General features: G+C 37.3%; 1 long non-coding RNA gene across 1 annotated transcript in view; it reads right to left on the reverse strand.

The window, feature by feature from the left end:
- The window catches only part of LOC123579724, a 34473-nt gene that overhangs the window by 2623 nt on the left and 4669 nt on the right, over positions 1-27181 (reverse strand). The window contains exons 2-3 of the long non-coding RNA XR_006702919.1: positions 10856-10976; positions 590-714 (exon numbers count right to left, since the gene is read on the reverse strand). This is a non-coding gene — a long non-coding RNA (uncharacterized LOC123579724). The remainder of the gene's footprint in view (positions 1-589; positions 715-10855; positions 10977-27181) is intronic.

Raw genomic sequence — 27181 nt, forward strand, 5'->3', positions numbered from 1 at the left:
ATATAATCAACACATAAAAATAATGTGCATTAGGGTATATAATGTGAGTTTTTGAAATATATGTAAATAGTGAAATGATTGCCACAATTAGCTAATGATTGCCATAGTTAATTAATGTATTAGCATAATAATATCACTTTACATTTTTGTGTGTCTGGTGAGCACACTTAATATCAACTCTCTCTCTCTCTCTCCCTCTCTCTCTCTCTCTCTCTCTCTGTCTTTTTGAGAGAGAGGGGTTCGATCTCAAGACCATGAAATCATGACTTGAGCCAAAATCAAGAGTTGGATGGTTAATTGACTGAGCCACCCAGGCACCAGGCACCCCTAAGGTCAACTCTTTTAGAAACTTTTAAGTACATAATACAATATTATTAACTACAGTGAACATGCTATAGGTTAGATCTCCAGAAGTTATTCATTCTACCTAACTGAAACTTTCTGATGTTTGACCAACATCCCTCCACTTCCCCTGCCCCCCAACCCTGGCAAACACAATTAATTCTATTCTCTGCTTTCATGAATTCATCTTTTTTAGATGCCGTATGTATAAGTGAGGTAATGCAGTATTTGTCATTTTGTAGCTTACTTATTTCTCTTAGTATAATGACCTCCAGGTTTTTCCACGTTCTTGCAAATGACACATTTTCTATATCCATCCATCTACTGGCAGATAATTAGCTTGTTTCCATGTCTTGCCTATTGTGAATAATGCTGCAGTGAACACAGGTATGCAGATGTCTTGTTGAAAAGTGATTTAATTTCCTTTGCATGTATACCCAGAATTACTATAACATAAGGTATCTCTGTTTTTAATTCTCTGAGGAACCTCCATATTGGCTGACCTCATAATGGCTGAACCAATTTACATTATCAAAAATAGTGCACAAGGGTTTCCTTTTCTCCCCATTCTCACCAACACTTGTTATCTTTTATCTTTTTTTTAAGTTTTTTTTTTTAATGTTTTATTCATTTTTGAGACAGAGAGAGACAGAGCATGAACGGGGGAGGGGCAGAGAGAGAGGGAGACACAGAATTGGAAGCAGGCTCCAGGCTCTGAGCCATCAGCCCAGAGCCCGACGCGGGGCTCGAACTCACGGACCGCGAGATCGTGACCTGGCTGAAGTCGGACGCTTAACCGACTGCGCCACTCAGGCGCCCCTCTTTTTTTTTAAGTTTTTAAATGTTTATTTTTGAGAGAGAGAGAGAGACAGAGACAGAGACAGAGAGACAGAGTGTGAGTGGGGGAGGGGCAGAGAGAGGGAGAAACAGAATCCGAAGCAGGTTCCAGGCTCTAAGCTGTCATCAGACTCAACTCAGCGTAGGACTCAAACTCACAAGCTGTAAGATCATGACCTGAGCCGAAGTCAGGCGCTTAACTGACTGAGCCACCCAGGTGCCCCTATCTTTTATCTTTTCAATAATAGCCATTGAAACAAATGTGAGATGCTATCTTATTGAGGTTTTAATTTGCATTTCTCTAATGATCAGTGATGTTGAATAACTTTACATATGCCTGTTGAAGATTTGTATGTCTTCTTTTGAGAAATCTCTATTTAGATCCTGCACCATACTGTTGATGACTGTAGGTTTATAGTGTATTTTGAAGTCGGAAAATGTGATACATTCAGCTTTGTTGTTTTTGCTTAAGATTACTTTGACCATTTGAAGTCTTTTCAGGTTCCATAGAAATTGTAGAATTGTTTTTGTTTGTTTGTTTGTTTTCTTTTTTTTCCATTTCTGCAAAGAATGCCATTGATTGGAATTATGATGGGCATTACATTGAATCTGTAGATACCTTTGGGTGATAAGGATATTTTAACAATATTAATTCTTAAAATCCATGAACATGGGATGTCTTTCCATTATCTGTGTGTCTTCTTTAATTTTCTTCCCGAATGTTTTACATTTTCAGTGTAAAAATCTTTCACCTCTTTGATTAAGTTTATTCCTAAGTATTTTATCTTTTTGTTGCTATTTTGAGTGGGATTGTTTTCTTAATTTCATTTTCAGATAGTTTGTTTATGTGTAGAAACACAAATGATTTATGTGACTTTGTATCCTGCACCTTTACTAAAGTCACTTTTTAGTTCTAAAATTTTTTGGTTGATCCTTTAGGGTATTCTACATATATCATCATGTCATCTGCAAACAAAGATAATTTCACTTCTTCCTTCTTTTTCTTCCAAGTCTAAGTTATGCTTCCTCTTGCTTAACAATTCAGCATTTAAGTAATTTAAGTCATCAAGAGGAACCAGGATGCTCCTTCAAAATTTTGCGTAGATATTTTCTCAAATATTCAGGTTTTTTTTCCACTCACAAATTTAGCCTTCCAAAAAACACTAGAATATGGAAACAATTCATCCAAGATTTTTGCCAATTTATAATAAGGATGGCTTCTTCTCCATTGTCTAATAACATATTTCTCATTTCCATTCAAGACTTGACCAGAATGACCTTTACTATCCATATTTCTACCAACATTCTGTTCAATTCTTAATTGGTTCTTTAAGAAGATTGAGACTTTCTCTGCATCTCCTCTTTTCTTTCTGAGATCCACCAGAATTGTCCTTAATGGTCCATTTACAGCAATGTAGGCTTTTTCTAGCATGCACCTCCAAAGTCTTTCAGCCTCTGTTTATTTCTTAGTTCCAAACCACTTCTGCATTTTTAGGTATCTGTTATGGTAGCACCTGTATCTCTTGGCATCAATTTTCTGTCTCTGCTTTCTGCTAAAACAAAAATGCCATACACTGAGTTACTTGTAAACAATGAACATTTATTTCTCAGGTCTGGAGGCTGGGGAGTACAAAAACAAGGCACCAACAGATTCAGAGTCTTGTGAGAGTCAGCCTCCTGGTTCATAAACTGTTTACTATGACCTCACATGGCAGAAAGAACAAGAGAGCACCCTGGGGTCTCTTTTTTAGGGGATCTAATCCCATTCATGAGGCCTCAACCCTCATGATCTAATTGCATCCCATTGGTTTCAACATATGACTTTGGGTGGTACACAGATATTCAGTCTGTAGCAGTTATTCAGGGTGGCTAATTCAGGGCATATTGAGACTTGGGGCAGTCTAAAAATTTAGATCTCTATTTCTTTCCATCTTAAAGTTTTTATTTCACAGTGCTTTCCAGTATCATTATTACTATAGGTTGTTCAGATTTATTTGATATATTACAGGAAAATCAAATTCTTATCAATGTCCAAATTAGTTTTCACAATTTATCTACAAATATCTTGCATTCACACTATGAATTATATACCCTGTTATAACATAAGACAAAGCAAATTTTAATACTTGTGGTTAGAAGGCAATTACCTTTAGAAAGAAGAGAGGGTCCAGGTTTGGAGTAATTTGGAATAAGATGATAGCAGTGGTCATATGTGGATCTTGAGAAACTTAACAGAACACCACAGGGGAAGGGAAGGGGGAAAAATAGTTACAAACAGAGAGGGAGGAAACCATAAGAGACTCTTGAATACAGAGAACAAACTGAGGGTTGATGGGGGGGAAGGAGCAGGATAGAGTGGGAAATCGGTGATGGGCATTGAGAAAGGCATTTGTTGGGATGAGCACTGGGTGTTGTATGTAAGCAATGAACCATGGGAATCTACCCCAAAAACCAAGAGCACACTTTACACACTGTATGTTAGTCAATGTGACAATAAATTATATTTAAAAAAAAGAAAAGACGGTAGCGGTGGAAACAGAAGAAATAAGATATGCAATAGGACTTTGGAAGAAGTGAAAATCTAGTTTAGATAATGTATATACAGCAGTGAAAGGATCTGCTGCTCATGATCATTTTAGGCAGCTCCAGGGTCCAAATAATGCTTTAAAGTGTGTGACTTTCAGACAGCAGCTTGCTGTTTGAGGGAGAGACACTCTCTGGAGCAAAAATGATTGCAGAAGAGGGATGCCTAGAAGAAGGGATGCTAGGGTGAGATACTTCCCACTTGATATCCCAGCAGATGTTTCAGAAACATAGTCCCTACAGAACTTTTACAGTCTCCCAAGTGTAGACTCATAACTATAGAAGAGAGGGTATTTGTTGTTATTTTAAAACATTCATTGCCTCCTTGGTTATAAAGTTCAAGCTGCAGTATTTATTTATTTATCTATCTATCTATCTATCTATCTATCTTCTATTATTTATAATTTAAATCCAAGTTAGCATATAGTGCAACACTGATTTCAGGAGTAGATTCCAGGGATTCATCCCCTATGTGTAACAATCAGTGCTCATCCCAACAAGTGTCTTCCTTAATACCCCTTACCCACTTAGCCCATCCCGCCTCCCACGACCTCTCCAGCAACCCTCTGTTTGTTCTTTATATTTAAGATTCTCTTATGTTTTGTTCCCCTCCCTGTTTTTATATTATTTTTGCTTCCCTTACCTTATGTTCATCTGTTTTGTATCTTAAATTCCTCATATGAATGAAGTCACATACTGTTTGTCTTTCTCTGACTAATTTCACTTAGCATAATACCCTCTAGTTCCATCCATGTTCTTGCAAATGGCAAGATTTCATTCTTTTTGATTGCTGAGTAATACTCCATTGTATATATATACACCAAATCTTCTTTATCCATTCATCTGCCGATGGACATGTGGGCTCTTTCCATAATTTGGCCATTGTCAATAGCACTACTTTAAACATCAGGGTGCATGTGCCCCTTCGAAACAGCATGCCTGTATCCATTGGATAAATACTTAGTAGTGCAATTGCTGGGTTGTAGGGTAGTTCTATTTTGAATTTTTTGAGGATCCTCCATACTGTTTTCCAGATGGCTGCAACAGCCTGCATCCCACAAGCGGTGCAAAAGAGATCCTTTTTCTCCACATCCTCGCCAACATCTGTTATTGCCTGAGTTGTTAACTTTAGCCATTCTGACAAGTGTGAGGTGGTAGCTCATTGTGGTTTTGATTTATATTTCCCTGATGATGAGTGATGCTGAGCGGTTTTTCCTGTTTCTGTTAGCCATCTGGATGTCTTCTTCATAGAAGTGTCTATTCATGTCTTTTGCCCATTTCTTCACTGGATTACTTGTTTTTTGGGTGTTGAGTTTGATAAGTTCTTTATAGATTTTGGATACGAACCCTTTTTCTGATATATCGTTTGCAAATATCAACTCTCATTCCATTGGTTGCCTTTTAGTTTTGTTGATTGTTTCCTTCTCTGTGCGGAAGCTTTTTATTTTGATGAGGTCCCAATGGTTCGTTTTTGCTTTTGTTTCCCTTGCCTCTGGAGACATGTTGAGTAAGATGTTGCTGCGGCCAAGGTCAAAGAGGTTTTTGCCTGCTTTCTCCTTGAGGATTTTGATGGCTTCCTGTCTTAAGTTTAGGTCTTTCATCCATTTTGAGTTTATTTTTGTGTATGGTGTAAGAAAATGGTCCATGTTCATTTTTTTGCATGTCCATGTCCAGTTTTTCCAGCGCCATTTGCTGAAGACACCTGTCTTTATTCCATTGGATATTCTTTCCTGTTTTGTCAGAGATTAGTTGGCCATACGTTTGTGGGTCCATTTCTGGGTTCTCTATTCTGTTCCATTTTTCTGAGTGTCTATTTTGTGCCAGTACCATACTGTCCTGATTACAGCTTTATAATACATCTTGAAGTCTGGGATTACGATGCCTCCAGCTTTGGTTTTCTTTTTCAGGATTGCTTTGGCTATTCGAGGTCTTTTCTGGTTCCATACAAATTTTAGGATTGTTTGTTCTAGACCTGTGAAGAATGCTGGTGTTGTTGTTGATAGGGATTGCATTGAATTTGTAGATTGCTTTGGGTATTGTCGACATGTTAATGTTTGTTCTTCCAATCCAGGAGCATGGAATCGTTTTCGTGTGTGTGTGTGTGTGTGTGTGTGTGTGTGTGTGTGTGTGTGTGTGTGTTCTTCAATTTCTTTCATAAACTTTCGATAGTTTTCAGTGTATGGATTATTCACCTATTTGGTTAGGTTCACTCCGAGGTATTTTATGGATTTTGGCAACTGTAAATGGGGTAGATTCCCTGATTTCTCTTTCTGTGGCTTCATTATTGGTGTATAGAAATGCAACCGATTTCTGTGCATTGACTTTATATCTATCTTGTGACTTTGCTGAATTCCTGGATCACTTCTGGCATTTTTTTGTGGAATCTTTTGGATTTTTCATATAGAGTATTATGCCATCTGTAAAGAATGAAAGTTTGAATTCCTCCTGTCTGATTTGGATTCCTTTTATTCCTTTGTGTTGCCTGACTGCTGAGGCTAAGACTTCCAATTTTGTATTGAATTGCAGTGATGAGAGTGGATATCCCTGTCATGTTCCTGACCTGAGGGGGTAAGCTCTCAACTTTTCCCCATTGAGGATGATATTAGCTGTGGGTCTTTCATATATGGTTTTTATGATCTTGAGATATGATCCTTCTGTCCCTACTTTCTTGAGGATTTTTATCAAGAAAGAATGTTGTATTTTGTCAAATGATTTCTCTGCATCTATTGAGAGGATCATGTGGTTCTTGTCCTTTCTTTTATTGATGTGTGATGTATCATGTTGATTGTTTTGCAGATATTGAACCAGCCCTATATCCCAGGTATAATGTTTTTCAGATATCGAACCAGCCCTGCATCCCAGGTATAAATCCCACTTGGTTGTGGTGAATAATTCTTTTAATGTATTGTTAGCTCTGGTTGGCTACTATCTTGTTGAGGATTTTTGCATCCATATTCATCAGGGAGATTAGTCTGTAGTTCTCCCTTTTAGTGGGGGTCTTTGGGTTTGGAATTAAGGTAATGCTGACTTCATAATATGAATTTGGAAGTTTTCCTTCCATTTCTACTTTTTGGAACAGCTTCAGAAGAATAGGTGTTAACTCTTCTTTAAATGTTTGGTAGAATTCTCCTGTAAAGTCATCTGGCCCTGGACTCTTGTTTTTGGGGAGATTTTTGATTACTAAATTTGATTTATTTACTGGTTATGGGTCTGTTCAAATTTTTCTATTTCTTCTTGTTTCAGTTTTGGTAGTTTATATGTTTCTAGGACATTGTCCATTTCTTCCAGATTGCCCATTTTATTGGCATATAGTTGCTCATAATATTCTCTTATTATTGTTTGTATTTCTGCTGTCTTGTTTGTTATCTCTCCTCTTGCATGGTTGGTTTTATTTGGGTCCTTTCCTTTTTCTTTTTGATAAAACTGGCTAGAGGTTTATCAGTTTTGTTAATTCTTTCAAAGCCTGGGTTCATTGATCTGTTTTATTATTTTTTTGTTTGGTTTGGGTGGTTTGGTTTGGTTTTGATAGCATTGATTTCTGCTCTAATCTTTATTATTTCTTGTATTCTGCTGGTTTTTGTTTTTATTTGCTGTTCTTTTTCCAGCTCTTTAAGGTGTAAGGTTAGGTTGTGTATCTGAGACCTTTTTTCCTTCTTAGAAAGGCCTGGATTGCTATATACTTCCCTCTTATGACTGCCTTTGCTGTGTCCCAGAGGTTTTGGGTTGTGTTTTTATCACTTTATTGGGCTTCCATGTACTTTCAAATTTCTATTCAACTTTTTGGTTAGTCCATTCATTCTTTAGTAGGATGTTTTTTAGCCTCCAAGTATTTGTTATCTTTCCAAATTTTTTCCTGTGGTTGATTTCAGATGTTGTAGCATTGTGGTCTGAAAGTGTGCACAATGTGATCTGGATCTTTTTGTATTTGTTGAGGGCTGATTTATGTCCCAGTATGTGATCTATTCTGTAGAACGTTCCATGTGCACTTGAGAAGAATGTGTATTCTGCTGCTTTAGGATGAAATGTTCTGTATATATCTGTTAAGTCCATTGGGTCCAGTGTGTCATTCAAAGCCATTGTTTCCTTATTGATTTTTTGTTTAGATGATCTATCCATTCCTGTAAGTGGGGTGTTGAAGTCCTCTACCATTATGATATTATCAATGAGTTTCTTTATGTTTGTGATTAATTGATTTATATATTTGGGTGTTTCACGTTTGGAGCATAAAGGTTTACAATTGTTAGGTCTTCTTGGTGGATAGACCCCTTAATTATTATATAATGCCCTTCTCCATCTCTTGTTATAGTCTTTATTTTAAAGTCTAGATTGTCTGACAAAAGTATGGCTACTCCAACTTTCTTTTGTTGACAATTAGAATGATAGATGGTTCTCCATCCCCTTACTACAATCTGATGGTGTCTTTAGATCTAAAATGGGTCCCTTGTAAACAGCATATAGATGGATCTTGTTTTCTTATCCATTCTGTTACCCTATGTCTTTTGATTGGAGCATTTAGTCCATTGACATTTAGAGTGAGTACTGAAAGATAGGAATTTATTGCCATTGTGTCGCCTGTAGAATTGGAGTTTCTGGTTGAATTCTTCGGTCCTTTCTAGTCTTTGTTGCTTTGTTGTTTTTGTTTTGTTTTGTTCTGTTTATATTTTTTTTTTTGTTTGTTTTTTGTCTTTTCTCCCCTCAGAGAGTCCCCCTTAAAATTTCTTGCAGGGCTGGTTTAGTGGTCACTCACTCCTTCAGTTTTTGTTTGTCTGGGAAACTTTTTATCTCTCCTTCTGTTTTGAATGACAGTCTTGTTAGATAAAGAATTTTTGGCTGCATGTTTTTCTGATTCAGCACATCAGATATATCCTGTCACTCCTTTCTGGCCTGCCAAGTTTCTGTGGATAGGTCTGTTGTGAACCTGATCTGTCGTCCCTTGTAAGTTAAGGACTTTTTTTCCCTTGCTGCTTTCATGATTCTTTCCTCACCTGAGTATTTTGTGAATTTGACTATGATATGCCTTATTGTTGGGTGGTTTTTGTTGAATCTAATGGGAGTTCTGTGTGCTTCCCGGGTTTTGATGTGTGTGCCTTTCCCCAGGTTAGGGAAGTTTTCCTCTATGATTTGCTCACATAAAACTTCTATCCCTATATGTCTCTCTTCATCTTCTGGGACCCCTATGATTCTGATGTTATTCCTCTTTAATGAGTCATTAAGTTCTCTAATTCTTATATCATGTTCTTTTGCTTTAGTCTCCCTCTTTTTTAATGCTTCATTATTCTCCATAAGTTTGTCCTCTATATCGATGATTCACTGCTCTGCCTCATCCATCCTTGCCGCCATGGTATCCATTTGAGATTAAAGCTCAGTTATAGCATTTTTTATTTCATCCTGACTAGCTTTTACTTCTTTTATCTCTGCAGAAAGGGATTCTAACCTATTTTCAATGCCAGCTAGTATTCTTATTATCGTGATTCTAAATCCTGTTTCAGACATCTTGCTTGTATCTGTGTTGATTAAGTCCCTGCCTGTCATTTCTTCCTGTTCTTTCTTTTGGGGTTACTTCCTTCATTTCATCATTTTGAAGGAAGAAAACTAATAAGGCAAAAAAATAAAATTTAAAAAATTTAAAACAACACAAAAAATCAAATAAAGGATGCTAGATCTTAGGTGTGTTTTGGTCTGGTTATTAAAAGAAGCTTCATAGAATAGAGAAAAAAGGAAAAGAAAAGAAAAAAAGGGAGAAAAAAGGAAAACATTTGAAAATTTGAAAAAACAAATACAATAAAATAGAATGAACTGTGATGATGAAAGTAAAATAAAATTTAAAAATTTACAAAAAAGTGAAAAATATAGTAGAAAAAATTAAAGGAGAATCTTTTTATACAAAAACAGAAAATAAAAATTTTGTCTTTCTGTACTCAAGAATAAAGAAAGAAAAAGGAAAAATAATTGAATAGATGGACCGTTGCACAGAATGAAATATGATTTAAATTACCTCCAGTTTCCCCTAGAAGGCAAACTAGGAAGCACTTTATAATCCGTAAACTAAGCTGATGGAGAGACTTTTGGTGTTCCTCAAGAGCACAGTTAGCCCAATTGGGCGGGCTTAATGTAATGGCTCCTTTCTCCACTAGATGGTGCTGCTTAGCTTACTGGGGTGGATTGCTGTGGCACTTGTAGGTGTGTATGCACATGCGCGGGAGGGGTAAAAATGGCATCACCCAGCTGCCCAGTCTCCACTATTGGAACTATGTGCTCTCCCCGTCTGGCAGTCAAGAACCCCTCCTTTGTCTCTGGCCTCTGTCCACTTCCTGCTTCTTCACTCTGGGACCAAGCCATCAGTCTGCCAGGTGCAACCTGTCTCCAGAGTTTTATCTCAGATGGGGCTGTGTTTCGCAAGCCCTCACTTCTGAGGGACTGCAGCCTTGACCTGTTCAGACCCTCTGGGGGAGGGTCTAGCCAAGAAATGCCAGCCCGCCCTCAGGAATGTTCATGTGATCGTGGTGCTGCCAATGTGTAGAGACTGCAGCCTGGTGCCAGCCTGCGTGAAAACGTTCTTGGGATCGTGTAGCATCAGCATTTCAGGGACTATGGCAAATCACAACACACATCTGGCACCAGGTTTCACTTCCAGTGTCCTTGTTCCAATACCAGCGAATGTTGCTGATCTCTACCATCTGCTGGGACCCTTGCCTTTGGTGAGGCCACACAAATTCTACCAAATGTCCTCCCAGCAGAGGAACCACCACTCCCCATGTGGCCCACTGACCCCTTGGACCTTGCTCTCTGCTCCTGGTGATTCACCCTTCCTATCAGAGCACCGCCAGGTATTGAGCTGCATAGTTTCAGACTCTGTGATCCCTCTGTTTATAGAGTCTTAATGGAATTTAAACCCTCTGCTTTCTCCTTTCTTCCTTTTTTGTTCAGTCCCTTGCAGCTGTTTCCGCTCTTCTTTTTTCTCTCCAGCTGCTTTTGGGCGAGGGGTGCTTTTCCCATATTCTCCCCTGTCTCTGTCCTCTCTTGGCAAGCAAAAACAGCTCCCTGCCCTCCACGGCTTCTCTCTCCCCCCAGTTCACCTCTCCATGCTGTGTACCTGCTGAGTTCTTTGGTTCAGGTTGTGCAGATTGTTGTGTTAATCCTCAAATCAGTTTTGTAGGTGTGCAAGGTGGTTTGGGGTTGATCTCAAGCTGCAGTTCTCTCATGGTAATATAGACCTGGCATGGGAGGAGGAATGGAAAGTGAGTAAGAATTAAACAAGACACAGTCCCCAATATCAAAATGCTTACTGTCTAGAGGGTGTAACAGTAAACCATCATGATGAAGCAGGATAACTATTATAATGCAGGTGCTTCCAAGGGCAAGGGGAGCATGCACTGGGGAAGTCAGCTTGACTGAATCAGTTGAGAACAAGGACAGCCTGTAGATGATGTTATCTAGTGAGCAACAAGAGCTCTGTCAAATCTCCATGACCTGATAAAAAAGAACCTGCTCAGCAGCTAGAGATGGGAAAGGTAGAGTTGGTAGCAGGGAGACTCTCTGACAAAATCTGGTCTGTTGGGTATTGATGCCAAGAGTCTTTGGACTAATCTTTTTTTAGAATACCATATAATAAATTTATAAGAATAAGATTTTATTAAACTTGACAACAATTATTTTATTAATCCACCAATACATGCACTTGTTTTTTTTAACCAATTAAGAAAAAAATATTGATTTCTTTGGATATACCAAAGTATTATCAAGGTTCTACAAATATTTAAAACTCCTCTCCTTTTAAAGCCTGTCATTATTGCCTAAATGTAGTGATTTATTTGAAAATGATGAAATACTTATAACAAATAATTTCATAGATGGCTAATGCGTGAACTCTTCCTATGAGATGCTAAAAGTCAAATTCCTTTTTTCATATTGTTAAAAAATCACTGATGCAACAAACCTTATAGGCTATAGAAAAGCAAAACTGAGACCCAGAGAGGGAGAGTGACTTGGTAAAGGTCATAATGCTAATTGGCAGACATGACATTTAGAGTTTAAGGTTGACTTCACTGAGCCTTTTTTTGAGGAAATGGATTTTTGCAGAAATCAAACAAGTAATGTGACAGCATAGAGATTTTGCTGGTGGTGAAAAAGGGCTTCAGACAGGAGAGTGGGAGAGGTAGTGAAAGAAGCTGCAGAGACAAGAGCAGGTGGTCTGTGTGATGTGCCTATTAGAGGTTATTTATAACCTCCTCTGTCAGCCAATGAAGTAGGATGACATAGTGCTTAAACGGACAGATGCTGGAGTTGCCTAGCCTCTTACTATTTATGTGACCTTCATCTATGCACCTAAACTCTCTGTGGCTCAGATATCCCATCTGAAAACTGAGAACAATAAATGATCTCTTGAATCACTGTGCAGTTACAATATGTTAATTTTAGATGAAGTGCATGGCATATTGTAATCCCCAAGTTAAGATTACTCTCAGTAATTGTGGCAGTGGCCTCCAGGACGACTGTGTGTGTCCTGATCTTTCTGGTTCAGTGGAGAATTAAGAATTATTGATGAGGAAAGCTTGAATGAGGAGGATCTCAGAGATGAAGTGTTCCACATGTAAACTTGGGATTCTGAGGAGAAAGAAAGTTGTGGAGTACATGCTCCTCTGTGTCACTAGGAGATCAATTGCATACACATGAGTGGATATAATAATACAATCTGGGGAAGTATTTGTAGCGTAAGTGGAAGAAAGATGAAAAACACAGTGTCCTTGTTTTCTGTGGTATAATTGTGAAACTCTAAAATACCAGTCCTGCTAATATTTATTATAAACATATTAGAGATTATTTCGTCGAGCAGACTCACTTTACAGATACAGAGCTCGGTATTCAGGAAAGTAGTTTTATCAATATCACGTCTTACTTAACTCCTAGAAGAATTGGAAGAGTGTGCTCAGCACTTGGCTCCCAGTCTAGTGAACTCATAGAAATACAGCTGGCCCTAACTGGCATTGGCAGTATTAGTTTATTTTCATTTATGTTGATTTCCTTTCTCCTTGCTAACCCCATCCTGACGCAACAGTCTGAATTTCCTTTTTAGAGAATGGACCAAACTAGGAGGTATCAGAAGCTGGTAACTAGACAGTATCTATGGACAGGACAATAGCCAAGAATCCCTGGAGTTGAGCCTTCTACATGGAGCAGCATGTTCATCAGGCAAACAGGATGCCAGCACAGCCACTGGAGCCCAACCTGAGACTAGCAAATAGAGTTTTGTGCTACAGCATGATATTATAGAGATCTAAGCAGAAGCACAGCCTTAGAAGAATTGGTGTACTAGATTATGAATAAATAATGAGAGGGTGAGACCAGCAAATAGAGTTTGTGCTATAGCATGATATTATAGAGATCTAAGCAGAAGCACGGCCTTAGAAGAATTGGTGTACTGGATTATGAATAAATAATGAGAGGGTTACCCCTTCTTAAAACAGCACAACTGTAGAAAGTTGTGGGAATAAGAAATAAAATAAGAACCCAGTAATTAGTAACGGGCCATAGATAACGGTAGAACCAGCTAACAGGGTCAACTAATGCTGAGCCTCAAGACCCAGCATTGGGCCCTTTACATTTCTCCTTATTTTAAGGATAGGTTGCTAAACCCAGGGAATATAGGAAATGGCAGTGGGTGACGGGCCCTCAGCAATGTCAGTTTAAGTGTGGACAGAGTCAGGAGTATATGGGCAGAGTCAGGAGAGCCATTAAAGCTGTAATGCGCCTCTGGTTGGATGTCCTATGAGTTTATGATCTTGAGTGCAAGTTAGTTCAGTGATTTACAAACTGAGTTGCATACCTGTAGAGTTTCTTGGAAATACTCGTGGTCCTAAGGCAAAAGGGTCAAACACTTGGAAATATCCTTTTTCATTCCTCTGTTATATGTTTTATAGAGTTTTATATAAATTTTATTTAAGGGTTAACAGCACTGCCAAATATAATAATCAAATTATAAAACTGTTACTGAATATCTTGACTTCCGTCTTCCCTATCATATCTTTCCTGTCCCGAGTTATACTTTTTTCAGGGCTTATTTAAAAACTGACAAATTTTATAAATTTACTTGATCTCAAATGTTCTTAAGTGATAATAGCTTAATTCGTTCATTTATTCATCCATAATGTGTCTAATAATCCTTTCAGCAACCACTGAGGAGATATAAAGCACATAAGAGTAACAATCCTGTGTGGAAATTGGCGTGCAAAAGAACAGTATAGTATTGTATAAAAAGATACAGGAATTCTATGGAGGAGCAGGCTTGCTTGTGGGGAGTTGATGCTAGGGGACAGTCAGGAACTTCCTGGAGTATATACATTGTGAGGAGGGCATGTTTGTATTAATCACACAATAAGTAACTTAGGCTCTAAGAGAAAAACATGTTCAAGGGCACATTGGGGTTAAAAAAAAATCAGTAAATGAATGTCTTGTGCTGGTTACTACATTTACTCTGAAACGATGTTCCTCATCATGACTGGGAAGCTAGGTTTTGAGAATGTGCCTGTAATAGTCTTTCTGGTGGGCTAGTGGGGAAGCTGTCTTGGGTATGACCATTCCCACTAGTCTACCTCCCTTGTCTATGTTACAGCTAGCCGCAGACAGTACAACATCTTGGCTCTTGTACCAGTGGAGTTTTCCTGATTTTTCTTAAACACATAAACTACCCCTCAATGTTATTTTTAAAAAACAATTTTTTTAGAACTGTATCAGCCCAAGTGAACATGAATATTCTGGAAAAAGGCCTTGGACTATAATCCTTTAACAATAGATCAAGTAAATTGTTATAATCACACATATTGTGCAGTTGGTACCATCACATGGACAGCTCCACAGGGCATCATTTACATTATTTTCACAGCAGTATTCTTGGGCCCCAGCTTCAGAAAGGACTCATCTGACAGGCGAATTAATACCTCGTACCATTCACAATGGGAGATTGTATGACATTTTGTTTTTAAAAAGTAGCAAGAATGTTCATGAAAAGTCTGATGCAGGAAGGGATGAATTCATTTATAGACATACAAAAAAGACAGAGGAAGCTTTAAAGTAGAAACTTCCAAGAAGAAGAACCGAATGGAACATACTAAGATAAAAATGAATTTTAAGAAATAAAAATGCAGAGCTGTTTTGTGGCTTGAGATGCCATCTCATCACAAACAAGGAAAATAATCCAGAAGGTGCGTGCCCCTCCTTTATGCTTTTCTTTCCCTTGGGAGCCCACTTAACATTTGTTAGATTATCAGGGATGAGCTTCACTTACACACCTGCATAGCAACTTGTGTTACTGATGAAACCCATGAGCAAAAGTCTCTCAGTGGGAAGAACAAGACAAGTCAGCAGTGATAATTAAAGAGCAAGAATGGAAGAAGTATGCACCTGTGATTTATGACTCAGTGGCTTTGGAGTAGATTGTTTTCTGAATGTTGTTTTGTTTTTGTGTTTTGGTTAGTTGCTACTTTTTTTTAATCTCCCCTGTAGTTTGAATCTTATTCATGATATTTGTAATGCATTTTGGTCTGTGATTGCTTAGCTCAAAGAGTTAAAGCAAGGATAGAATCCTAATGGGACCAATTTAATGTGGTTAGGCTTCTGTGAAATAGACTCTGTTAATTATACCACTCCCTTGGTCCCTGGTCTCCTAAACAGTGTAACATGGTCAGGAGGATGATGGGTCTAGGTGATGAATTAAAAATCAGAACAAAAATGTCACATGAACCAGAAAACATGCACTAAAATAGCTTCTCTCCCCCCCCCCACCTTTCAGAAACAAATGGGTTTAGGAAAGACATTACCCATAGCAGCAATGCAGTGAATATCGTTAGCCCACTCTGATACTGAAAAGAGGCAATAAATGTCCACCAGAAGTCTACTGAAACTGCCTTTGCTATGTTCTCAACTATCTCATGCTTCTTTAGTGTCAAGTCATGGGAATAAAAGGTGCAGCACAGGGAACATAGTCAATGATACTGTAATAGTATTGTATGGTGACAGATGGTAACTATACTTGTAGTGAACATAGCATAACATATAGAGAGGTTGAATCAGTATGTTGTACACCTGAAACTAAAGTAACATTGTATATCAACTATACTCAAATAAAAAAATTAAAATTAAATTTAAAAAATTAACATTGTCCTGGCTACCACCAGAGAGTATGTTTTGATTTTATCCTCAGAGACTTCAATCGGATCATAGAAAAAGAAACAAAAAACAGCAACAACTTGAAAACTCAAAACAACACGTACTATGAAACTACACAACGTAAACAGGTCACAAAAGTGAATTTGGAATCAAAATAACATCAGACTCGCAACTATCAATACCTCACAATAGAGCAATGCCTTCTACATTCTGAGAGAAAATTATTTTGAACTTTGAATTCTATATCCAGCTAGGCGTGCCTGGGTGGCTCAGTCGGTTGGACATCCAACTTCAGCTGAGGTCATGATCTCTTGGTTCCTAAGTTTGAGCCCCGTGTCAGGCTCTGTGCTAACAGCCCAGAGCCTGGAGCTTGTTTCAGATTCTGTGTCTCCCTCCCCTCTCATTCTCTCTCTCTGTCTCTCTGTCTCTCTCTCTGTCTGTCTCTCTCTCTGTCTCTCTCAATAATAAATAAACATTAAAAGCAATTTAAATTCTATATCCAGTTAAACTGTCAAATAGAAGGGGAAGAAAGGCATGAATATACTTGCATATTCTAAAAAAGAAAAAAATCTTCTTGAAACTTTTCTTAGGAAAGTAAGAAGGTAGGGTGTAGTCCTTAAAAACCAAAGAAATAAACCACTCACAAAGAGCTCGTGTTGTATGCAAAACAGGGAACTGGAGATAGAAGTGAAGTGTGTAGACTTCACATGTCCACAGCTCTGCAGCTGGTCAAGAGAACAGTCCATCCAAAATGGTACCAGAGAACTTAGGCTCCATCCCCAAACAGTAACAAAAAGGGGATGATTAACTCTCATGTGTTTGCTTTTATGGATAGTAGATTAAGACTCCTGTCAAAAAATTTATGCCTGTAATAGTGATAAGCATGTAGAAATCTTTTTTTTTTTTAATGTTTTATTTATTTTTGAGAGAGAGACAGAGTGCAAGTGGGGGAGGAGCAGAGAGAAAGGGAGACAGAATCTGAAACAGGCTCCAGGCTTTGAGCTGTCAGCACAGAGCCGATGCAGGGCTCGAACTCGGGAATGGCGAGATCATGATCTGAGGTGAAGTCGGATGCTTAAACGACTGAGCCATCCAGGCACCCCTAGAAATCTTATAAAATAAGTGGTAATTATTAACTGCATGTGAAAAATGATCAAGAAAAAAACCCATATATGTAGCTCATAATGGACTCAGCAGGGAACAATAGCGCACACTCATGATAATATAAAAAGAATATACATTTAACAAAATAGTGAAATGCTTTCAAGGATACAAGAAAGGTCACCTGTTTACATGGATATGGTGTGTGTGTGTGTGTGTGTGTGTGTGTGTGTGTGTGCGTGTGTGCGCACGCATGCGCGCGTGCGCAGTTTTTGGGTACACTGAATTTGGTTTCAAAGTGGACACTGGGAGGAAATTGCTATTCTTCATTCTAGCCCTATTCTAAGTTTTAACTTTATAATTTATACATGTTCTACATTGATTAAAACATAAAGTAAGACACTGGGCATTTCTTCAGAAGGTGTTGACTCATTCAGACTGTGGTGTTCTTGAGTTGAGGTTTTGAGGGAGTTGTATGTAGTCTCTCATGTTACATAATGTTACCAAAGACACCTGAGAATACTTGTAGAAATGGAGAGGAAAAAGGAGGAAAGAGAATGCTGATTGCCACTTCTGTGTTTATTATAATCAGCCTCTGCCATTCTAGCATGCTTGCTACAAATTGTTCATCACTGATTCCCAAGTGTGTGCAGCCCAATAGGATCTTTTTTTTTCCTCTCTCTGTTTCTCTCTCTTTCGCTCTCTTTCCTTTTTTTTACTGTTGCCCAGTGGTCTCCCATATCATAAATAACTTCTGGAAAACTCTTCATTGGTCCCCTTTTAAAAATTCTAAGACAGTTTTGGTTTTCTATGCAATAACTTGCTTGTTTATTTTCTATATAATTTCCTTTTATTACGTGTATGTTGGTTATTTTTAAAGACAAGTTCCAAAAGCTTTGGTAAAGTGTGGCTTGGCATTTTTAGATAAATTTGCTTGTATGTTACAGCAAAGAATTTTCCTCTTGGGAAATAAATTATACTAGCAAAATTAGGATTAGCCGTTTTGAGGCTATTTCTGCCTTACACTTGGGCCTTTCAAGTTGCATTATTTTTTTTTTTCTTTGAGAAATGATGATGTTTAAAATGTGATCGTGGTTCTTTCTTGAAAATTACAGAGACCCGGACACCCAATGTATGATTTTGCAATGGGTTACTGTAGACGTATTTTAGAACTTCATTTTAGGCTTCTGGCTTCAGTGATTCACTAGCTTTCTAGTTGTTGAACATGTCACTATGGTAACAGTTCATCTGATTTGTTACAGAACTGTGTGACCCCCACCGTCATTAACTCAATTTGAGCAACACAGATTTGTGAGGATTCAATTTATTAAGGACTTAATGTCTGGTGCACAATCTATTGTGGGAAAATATGAGGAACAACCCCATTTGTAAGTGAGATTGTAGAAGATGTGTTCAGCTAACTTAGAGGAACAAAATATCTATTGTCTCTAACACAGTAAGTGTTTCTATGAAGATAGATTCTGCTGCTAATGAGACCAATAGATATATTATAAAGAGTCCTCCTTGGAAACAGCTCCTAAGCAATGTGTTCTGGTCATCACATGATTTTGAAAGTAAAGTTGTCTTTTATCTACAAAATGTTTCCCTTCAGCTGGAAATGAGTTCTCTTTCTTTTATCCGTCAAATTTTTAATGTATTTATTTAACACAAATTTATTTGGTGTTGAGGTTACAAAGATGAATGAGACATGCTGTGTTCTGAAAGTCTGTAAAACTCATTAGAAAACAGACATGTAAAGGATTGGAACCATTTGTTGTAAGTACGGCTGTTTTAATTAATTAAGGTATGGTATAGCTCAAAGGAAAAAAGTGCTAAGATTTTTTTCTAAAAGAGATAGATGATATAGTGATTGCTCCAGATAGGTGGTATAGCATCTACAAAACTACAAAGCCCAAGAGAACATATTTCTTTCTTTTCCTTCCTATTCTTTTCTTTACTTTTCTCTTTCTTTCTCTTTTTTCTTTCTTTCTCTTTTTCTTTCTTTCTTTCTTTCTTTCTTTCTTCTTTCTTTCTTTCTTTCTTTCTTTCTTTCTTTCTTTCTTTCAAGGAAAGCCAAGGAGTCTTTGGCATTTTTTAAAAGTGTATTTATTGGGGCGCCTGGGTGGCGCAGTCGGTTAAGCGTCCGACTTCAGCCAGGTCACGATCTCGCGGTCCGTGAGTTCGAGCCCCGCGTCAGGCTCTGGGCTGATGGCTCAGAGCCTGGAGCCTGTTTCCGATTCTGTGTCTCCCTCTCTCTCTGCCCCTCCCCCGTTCATGCTCTGTCTCTCTCTGTCCCAAAAATAAATAAACGTTGAAAAAAAAAATTAAAAAAAAAAAGTGTATTTATTTATTTTGAGAGAGAAAGAAAGAGAGAGAGAGGGAGAGAGGGAGAATACCAAGCAGGCTCCTTCCACACCATCAGCATACAGACCAATGTGGGGATCAATTCCTTAAATTGTGACATCATGACCTGAGCTGAAATCAAGAGTTAGATGCTTAGCCTACTGAGCCACCCAGCCTCCCCCAAGGGAACACATTTCTTTCTTTTTGTTTTTTACACATTTCTTTTTTTTTTTTCAATGTTTATTTTTGAGGGGGGGAGGGGCAGAGAGAGGGAGACCCAGAATCTGAAGCAGGCTCCAGGGTCCAAGCTGTCAGCACAGAGCTCAATGTGGGGCTCAAACTCACAAACTGTGAGATCATGACCTGAGCCGAAGTTGGCCGCTTAACTAATTGAGCCATCCAGGTGCCCACATTTCTTAAGTGGAAGGTAAGTACTGTACAGTGAGTAGAGAGGCTAGAAATAGTGTTGTATGCCATATCAAAAAAGGTCTCATAATAAATTCTAAGACATCTGAAAATGTAAATAACAAGATGGAGATCTATTAAAGGTCTCAAATAGATTAGTAATATGAATAGAAATTCAGTCAGACAGCTCAGAAGAGTGGCTACAAGCCTGGACACAGGGGAGTAGATGGAGAAACTAAGTAAATCACATAAGAGAAAATGTAAACCAGACCTAGGATAGCAGAAATCTGATAAGCAATTATGTTGACACAGTTAATACAAAAAGATTTATTGACTTGGGATGTAGGGATATATTTATGTGTATTTGTGTATTTGTGTGGAGGTGTAAACTGTCAGGGAGAGGGGATAAAATGGTGAAGAAAAATGTCATTGATAATTACTATAAATTGTAGATTACCTTATATGTCTCCGTCTTTTCTTCTCAAATAAATAGCAAGTTCCTTAAGTCAGTAATTTTCACACATTTTTAAAAATTGTGGTAAACTATAGGTAACAAAACCATGTTTAACTATTTTTAAGTGCGTTTTCAAAGCTTGTCATCCCAAACAAAAACTCTATAATCATTAAGCAATAACTCCCCATTGCCCGCCTCCCTCCAGCCTCTGATAACTTTCTAATCTACTTTCTGTCTTGATGAATTTGCCTACTGAAGATATTTCATGTAAGTGGAATCATATAATTTGTCTCATTTCACATAGCAAAGTTTTCAAGGTTCATTGATGTTCTTATGAATACTGGAACTTCATTCCTTTTCTAGCTGAATAATATTCCATATATATATACACACACACACACACACACACACACACACCCCGCATTGTATATATTCATGTATTGATGGTCACTTGGATTGTTTCCAGATTTTGACTGTTGTGAGCAAAGCTGCAAAACTGCAGTGAACATTGGCATTCAAGCATCAGTGTGAGTCCCTTTTTTCATTCTTTTGGAGATATACGAATAGAATTGCTTGGGATAATTCTGTTTCACTTTTTAGGAAACCACTAATTTTTTTTTCCCATATAGCCTACATCTTTTTACATTCCCACCGACAATGTATTCAGGTTCCAATTTCTCCACGTTCTCATCACCACTTGTTTTTTCCCTTTAAAAAAAATTATAGCCATTCTAGCAAATGTGAAGTGGTATTTTTTGTGCTCAAGGTATCTGTCTTGAATTCAGCATATCGAATATGTATGCATATAAAATTACATGTGTGTACAAATTTATATTTTATATACATGTATCTATATGTATAAAACTGTATATTCAGAATTATATACACATGTATACAATTTGATCTTTAATTCAAATCAGACTAATTCTTATGGCCCAGAAATTCTTCCCCTATGTGTATGCTCAGAACTAATTTGTAACATTTTTAATAAGCAGCAAAACTTTTCTGGCTGTTGAAAACTAAATTGTGGTTATTCATGGAAGGAAATGCTACACAAGAATGAACTAGCTACTGCTACTATAACTTCAAAACAATGGGGGAAACAGCATGCTGAAAGTAAGAAGCTACATGTGAAATAGTACGGGCAATGTAATGCTACTTACGTTTCAAAAATAAGCAAAAATATATCATGTTAGAAATAGGGACAGATTTTTTTTTCTTTAACCTTCGGTGGCTAGAGCCCGGAAGATGCTATAATGAGTGTTTTTGGAGTGCTGGTCACGTTCCGTCTCTTGATCTAGGTGCTGATACCTTCGGTGTGTTCACTTTTTCAATATTCATCAAGTTATGCACCTAACAATTTTTGCACTTTTCTTTATAGACTTGTTGTAATTAATTAACAAAAGAAATAAAGAGACAAAGATGCAATAGTTTTCTAGTTGATACAGGAAAATTTTGATGGACTTTTTAAAAAATTGAGTAACAGAATTCAAACCTTCACCCAGTCCTACACCATACATGGGCATGGAGTATTGTATATCAAATATCAATGCCTCAGTCAGTATAACTGTAAGACTGGGGAATATATATTTCCATGAAGTGTGTTTTAATGATCCATATGATGTATAGATCTTTTTTTTTTTAATTTTTTTTTCAACGTTTATTTATTTTTGGGACAGAGAGAGACAGAGCATGAACGGGGGAGGGGCAGAGAGAGAGGGAGACACAGAATCGGAAACAGGCTCCAGTCTCTGAGCCATCAGCCCAGAGCCCGACGCGGGGCTCGAACTCACGGACCGCGAGATCATGACCTGGCTGAAGTTGGACGCTTAACCAACTGCGCCACCCAGGCGCCCCTGATGTATAGATCTTATTTATGCCATTAATACACATTTATAAATGCTGTTTCCCTCTCCACCCACCATATTTGTTATGCTGAAAAGCTGAGGTTATTGTGTTGAGTAGTTAAAATGATGAAATTATAATATCATCTTGCAATCAGATAGAACATTAATAATTTCTCTATTTAACAGGAAATTCAGAGAATCTTTTCATTTTCTTATTCAAAATAGCCATAATATGTGCATATTCTTTTTTAAATGAAAGTTTTTTTTTTTATGATTTCATGAAGTATCATTAACTATATCTTATAGAAAGAAAAAATTTATATTGGAAATTTGACTTAACATAGTGAACATACAGGTAATAGATGTTAAAAATACATCAAAGAGAAATTATAAATTGAGTTTCATCTGAAAGATACTAATCCAGTATTATTTTCTCCACAACTGTTATTGTACAAAAAAAAAAAAAAAATTGGTGTGTTACATAAAATGTAAGTTTAAAAAGTCCAAGAAAAATCATGGTTATAATAACTAAAATATGGTCCGTATATAAAGGTGGCCATATAGTATTGCCCCAAGAAACCAAATAAGGAGCTTATCATAGTAGAATTGAATTTAATTTGGTTGTTATAGATGATAGGGCTTCTGAAAGCACTTTTAATATTCTAATTTCTAACATTCCACACTGTCTCATTTAACTCACACACAGACCTATACTGTATATATGACACATGATAGTGTTCCAATTTTTAGATATAAAAACTGAGACCTGGATAATTAAACTTTCAAAGACCCCACAGTCAGTAAGGCAGACTTTGAGCCAAGGTCTTCTTCTTATTCCTAAGCAGTTTCTAGTCAGCTGTAATTCCTGAGTTTTCCTATTTGGAGCTCAAACACCTTTGGGCTCATTAAATATGCAGGTTTTTAAATCACACTCAGTCAGCCCCCAAGGATTCTGAATAATTAATGCAGATTTCTGCGACAGGAATCTGAATTTTCACCAGTTGTTGATTCTTTAGTGGTTACTCTGTGGATCACATTTTGAGAAACAATGTTGATCTGGTCTTCTTTTTTTTTTTTTTACCTCAATTCCTTGCCTTGTGCTGCCCAGTGCTGCAGACACTGGCAGGAGATTACATGGTCAGAGGAAGAGAAAATGGAGTGTCCTGCTGCCCCACCTCACCCTGTGGCCCTGACAGTCCTGGTATATGTTTGGGTAGGGTCTTCACAGTTCCACCTCCCACCTGAGGGCTACACACTGTTTCCATCTTCTACCAGTTGACTCTTCAGCCCTGGGCTCTCGGAACTCCTTCCCTTTGTCCTTATATTCCTAAGAGTGAAAGTTTCCCTTGCTGTTGCTCGTGTTTGGGTTGCGATACCCTCCCCTTTTTGACTTCTTTGCTGTTCCCTCAGGATTTGAACCAACTCCCTGTGCTAAGTGTCATCTATTTTAAATACTAAGAGTGAGTTTCTCATTTCCAGTTTGGACCCTGACAGATACAAGTGCCATAATTTTTGTCCAAATGAAGCTAATTTATGATTCTAAATGCCAACTGAGTCAGTTATGCTACGTGCTATTCCAAATCCAGGCTATATCTGTTATCTACCAGCAGGGTCATGAGAATCTAATTGGTCACGTGGAGCCAATCTAGGAGTATAAGGGTTAAACAGAAATGTTCCTAAGACAGATCCTACTGAATTAGCAACTACGGACTTTATTTGTTCATTTACATATGTATTTATTAAAGTACAAAGTTAGTACTAAGGTGGATAAAAGACCCAAAATATGGTGAAAGTCCTGGTTGATTGTTCTTGCTCACTAGGGTTGCTACACAAAAGCAAGCTAAAGAGAAAAGATTGAAAGACTGGAGGAACTAGGTTCATTAAATCTTTCAGGAGTCCACCATCATAGTTTGTCTTGAGACTCCATGGAGGAGACAAATTCAAAACCCCAAGCCTTTTATTTTTAATTTCTATTTTATGCAGCAGAGAAGATACTAGACCAGAAAAGTGAAGTTCTTGCTTCTTGTCCCAATTTTGTCACCAACTCACTGAGTGACTTTGGGACTCACTTTCCCATGTATAAAATGAATATGGAGTAAGGAGATCTGTTCCTATTACAGAGTATGATTCTTGCTTCTTTTTTGCCTCCTTGGGCAACAAGAAATATTTACCATAAGATCATTCAGTGTTTGTGAAATATGAGACTGTTGAACATGCCAACAGAAACAAATTAATTAGCTAAATATCCAGTAGCAGATATGCTCTTTACATTCAGAGATTTCTTTCTCTATAGTAATCAGTCCTTTCCCTACTACATTAGCCAGACAACTTGAATTGAGCAGACTACTAATGCAAATTCTTTGAGAGATGATTATATTACATTTGCACCCAAGATGTTTTATTCTAGAGTAAAAGGACTGAGCTTTATACATGTTCATCTTTGAAATGCATTTTTAGGAAATATATTCAAAGCAAAGCTTTGAGAAGATTTAAAGTTCCCTTAATTTATTAGTCATGGTGCACAAAATGTAACTAAATGTAAAATAGTGAGTTTTCTCATTTATCGTTTGGATTCACATATCAATTTTAATTTTTTTGAGTGAATTCTCAAAATTAACAGTGAGGAGAGGACTGAAGAACACGTGAAATATTCTTCTGTATAGGGAGAAACCCTATATACTGTCAGCTAACCCTGTGATTTCCCTTATCTGACATTTTACCTGGTTTAGGTCTCTGGAATTTTCAGAGGGTCTGACCCATTCAGCATCACTGTTCATTTTTCTTATTGAACTATCAATTTCCTTTGGCTTCTCTAGAGCTTCCCTTAACGAGATTAGTTCCATCATCCATTATTATTCTACATAGTTTCTCATTATTATTTTACATTTATCGTCTTGCTTTTCATGTTCTTTAAATCTCTACCTGTTATTGTCTTCTTCTTAACATTGTAAGGGGAAACCACACTGCACTATTGTCCCAAATGCTCCACTGTTCACTCTCCACAACTGCATCTTCTAGGTAGTGAAACTGTTTATACTCCACTTGGAGTCAATTATTGTTAACATTTTGTCATATTTGCTTGAGTGTCATGTGGGTAAATGTCACTTTTCATAGGCCATCTATTACTACTTAATTATTAATTTTCAAAATGTAATGTCACTGTTCATCAAATCTATTTGTGTGTGTGTGTGTGTGTGTGTGTGTGTGTGTGTGTGTGAGTGTGTTGTCACTTTTGAGTGAATCTTACTCCTTGTAACTCTCTCTTCCTTATCTCCAATTCTGTTGCCCTTATTTGATACTGACCTCCAGGAAAAGTTCAATGCTCTACTCTGTTAAACTCTAAAATTTGCGTAGTCACCTCATGATTAGTTTTAATTTTTCCGTGGACACACTTTGATCAGCTAACTAGAAAAGAATTGCTGTGGACCTTTGGGGAATACCTTCTCTTGTGCTGTTTTGTGTTCCTTGGTTTGCATTCTTTTTTTTGCATTTAACTTTCCTCATCATTGGATTAGCAAAATCTGTAGTGTCTAAAGTAAGACCGAAGCAAGCATACTAAGAAGGAGATGTGACATATAAAAGAAGGAATTCCTGTAACTCTATAAGATTCATCACTGTTACCTGAAGACTGGATTATGGCCTGGGAACACTGTCTTACGGCAACATTTTTAAGTAATTTTGTTTGTTGCATCCTGTCAGCATGCCTCTAAACTTAAACAGGCATGTAAGCAGTTTTTCAGTGTCAGGGGTTCTGCCAGCAGCCAAACATATTTTGACTAGAGTGCTTACCTCTTTTGTGTTCAGGTGTGTTCATTTTTGTTGATGTTTTTCTCCAGGATTTAATCCTTAAGTGCAAAAGTAATATCATCTTCAAAATTCTAAACTTAATTTTTTTGTTCTTTGTCCCATACTCACTGAGTGACCTTATTTGTTACCACTTCCTCAACTACTATCTCTGGGTCATTAAATTCAAAATCTGTAATTGTAATCTGATAACCCTCCCATGAGATAAACTCATTTCATAGTGCCTACTGGACATTTCCATCTGCAAATACAGTAACATTTAATATTTCAGTAAGAGAATTTAGTCTTTTATAAGTAATGTACCATTTCTCCCCCAATTCTTGTATTTATTTATATCTTAATGATACTACAGTCCAACAAGTACCTTAGAATTACAAACAACAAAAAGTAGCAACAAAAAACAATGTATAATATGTCTCTCAACCCTATGTAAATAGTCACATATTTGGTCAATTGTATTTTAGGTGTATCTTTATTTTTCTTTTCTTTTCCTTTTTTTTAATTTTTTTCCTCCATTTTGTCATTTGATACTTTTTTTAGTATGAAAGCTATTGTCAAATTGGTTTCCATACAACACCCAGTGCTCATCCCAACAGATGCCCTCCTCAATGCCCAGCACCCACTTTCCCCTCCCTCCCACTCCCCTTCAACCATGAAGCCATTCATTCACCAAGGGTCTTCATTTTCTTGTGCTTGAACCTCTTAACTCCTCTCCATAGAAATGGATTTATGCCCATTCCAAACCATCTGTCACATTGCTTCCATTTTTTTTTTCTATATTAAAGGTTTATCACATCACTTTTCTGCTTAGAAAGAAAATAAAGAAATAAATGAATACTTCTTTTTGGCTTTCCATTTCCATAGTCATAGGATAAAACCTTTATTCCTGTTCCTGACTACATTTATATTTATTATTATTAGTATAACAGTGAATTTCTCTTCATCACATTGGATAAATCAGACTAACTTTCAGATAAGTAGCTTTGTATTTGCAATGACATTTGCCCTAAATGTCATTCCTCCCTTATATTTATGGCATACTCATATACATTTTCCAGGGTTTAGATAAAAGTAGATCTTCAAAGGATTCTTCTTTTGCAATTGGAGAGAAAGTTAATAGCTCACATATCACATTCAACTGATTTCATGCTAATGACAGATCATACTTATTTAAAGATATTTGGAAATTTAGAGGCACCTGAGTGGCTCAGTCAGTTAAGTGTCCAACTTTGGCTCAGGTCATGATCTCATGGTTCATGCATTTGGGCCCAGCGTTGGGCTCTGTGCTGACACCTCCTAGCCT

This window comes from Leopardus geoffroyi, chromosome A3 (genome assembly GCF_018350155.1).
Source record: "Leopardus geoffroyi isolate Oge1 chromosome A3, O.geoffroyi_Oge1_pat1.0, whole genome shotgun sequence".
Lineage (NCBI taxonomy): Eukaryota > Metazoa > Chordata > Mammalia > Carnivora > Felidae > Leopardus > Leopardus geoffroyi.